At 52.2% G+C, this 1,324-nt stretch overlaps 3 non-coding genes and 1 pseudogene across 3 annotated transcripts; all 4 read right to left on the reverse strand.

Annotated features, from left to right (window-relative positions):
* Positions 1-164: 164 nt before the first annotated feature.
* Positions 165-283, reverse strand: LOC116008284. Its single transcript, XR_004095677.1, has one exon. It is a non-coding gene; the product is annotated as a 5S ribosomal RNA (ribosomal RNA).
* Positions 284-407: 124 nt separating this feature from the next.
* LOC116009011 lies at positions 408-528 on the reverse strand (annotated as a pseudogene).
* Positions 529-628: 100 nt separating this feature from the next.
* LOC116008829 lies at positions 629-747 on the reverse strand. The gene has a single exon (XR_004096184.1). It is a non-coding gene; the product is annotated as a 5S ribosomal RNA (ribosomal RNA).
* A 390-nt stretch (positions 748-1,137) lies between these two features.
* Positions 1,138-1,256, reverse strand: LOC116008268. The gene has a single exon (XR_004095662.1). It is a non-coding gene; the product is annotated as a 5S ribosomal RNA (ribosomal RNA).
* Positions 1,257-1,324: the final 68 nt, after the last annotated feature.

Raw genomic sequence — 1,324 nt, forward strand, 5'->3', positions numbered from 1 at the left:
TGCATTAGTGCTGGTATGATCGCATCCGTCACGTACTGCGCGCAAAATGTACTTGACCCTCTCTCTCCGCGCAACTTCTCTCGCTTAGCGGTTTAGCGGTTTAAAAGGATAGTACCCTTAGCGAGCGGTCCAGCGGTTTAAAAGAAAGATTAAAAAGAGGGTGGGGGATGCAACACGAGGACTTCCCAGGGGGTCACCCATCCTAGTACTACTCTCGCCCAAGCACGCTTAACTTCGGAGTTCTGATGGGATCCGGTGCATTAGTGCTGGTACGATCGCATCTGTCATGTACTGCGCGCAAAATGTACTTGACCCTCTCCCTCCGCGCAACTTCCCTCGCTTAGCGGTTTAGCGGTTTAAAGGGGTAGTAGGCTTGGCGGGCGGTCCAGCGGGTTAAAAGAAAGATTAAAAAGAGGGTGGGGGACTTCCCAGGGGGTCACCCATCCTAGTACTCTACTCTCGCCCAAGCACGCTTAACTTCGGAGTTCTGATGGGATCCGGTGCATTAGTGCTGGTATGATCGCATCCGTCACGTACTGCGCGCAAAATGTACTTGACCCTCTCTCTCCGCGCAACTTCCCTCGCTTAGCGGTTTAGCGGTTTAAAAGAAAGATTAAAAAGAGGGTGGGGGATGCAACACGAGGACTTCCCAGGGGGTCACCCATCCTAGTACTACTCTCGCCGAAGCACGCTTCACTTCGGAGTTCTGATGGGATTCGGTGCATTGGTGCTGATATGATCGCATCCGTCACGTACTGCGCGCAAAATGTACTTGACCCTCTCACTCCGCGCAACTTCTCTCGCTTAGCGGCTTAGCGGTTTAAAAGAAAAATTAGCTTGACTTCGGAGTTCTGATGGGATCCGATGCATTAGTGCTGGTACGATCGCATCCGTCACGTATTGCGCGCAAAATGTACTTGCCCCTCTCCCTCCGCGCAACTTCTCTCGCTTAGCGGCTTAGCGGTTTAAAAGAAAAATTAGCTTGACTTCGGAGTTCTGATGGGATCCGATGCATTAGTGCTGGTACGATCGCATCCGTCACGTATTGCGCGCAAAATGTACTTGCCCCTCTCCCTCCGCGCAACTTCTCTCGCTTAGCGGCTTAGCGGTTTAAAAGAAAGATTAAAAAGAGGGGCGGGGATGCAACACGAGGACTTCCCAGGGGGTCACCCATCCTAGTACTACTCTCGCCCAAGCACGCTTAACTTCGGAGTTCTGATGGGATCCGGTGCATTAGTGCTGTTATGATCGCATCCGTCACGTACTGCGCGCAAAATGTACTTGACCCTCTCTCTCCGCGCAACTTCTCTCGCTTAGCGGTTTA

This window comes from Ipomoea triloba, chromosome 16, assembly GCF_003576645.1.
Source record: "Ipomoea triloba cultivar NCNSP0323 chromosome 16, ASM357664v1".
NCBI classification, from domain to species: domain Eukaryota; kingdom Viridiplantae; phylum Streptophyta; class Magnoliopsida; order Solanales; family Convolvulaceae; genus Ipomoea; species Ipomoea triloba.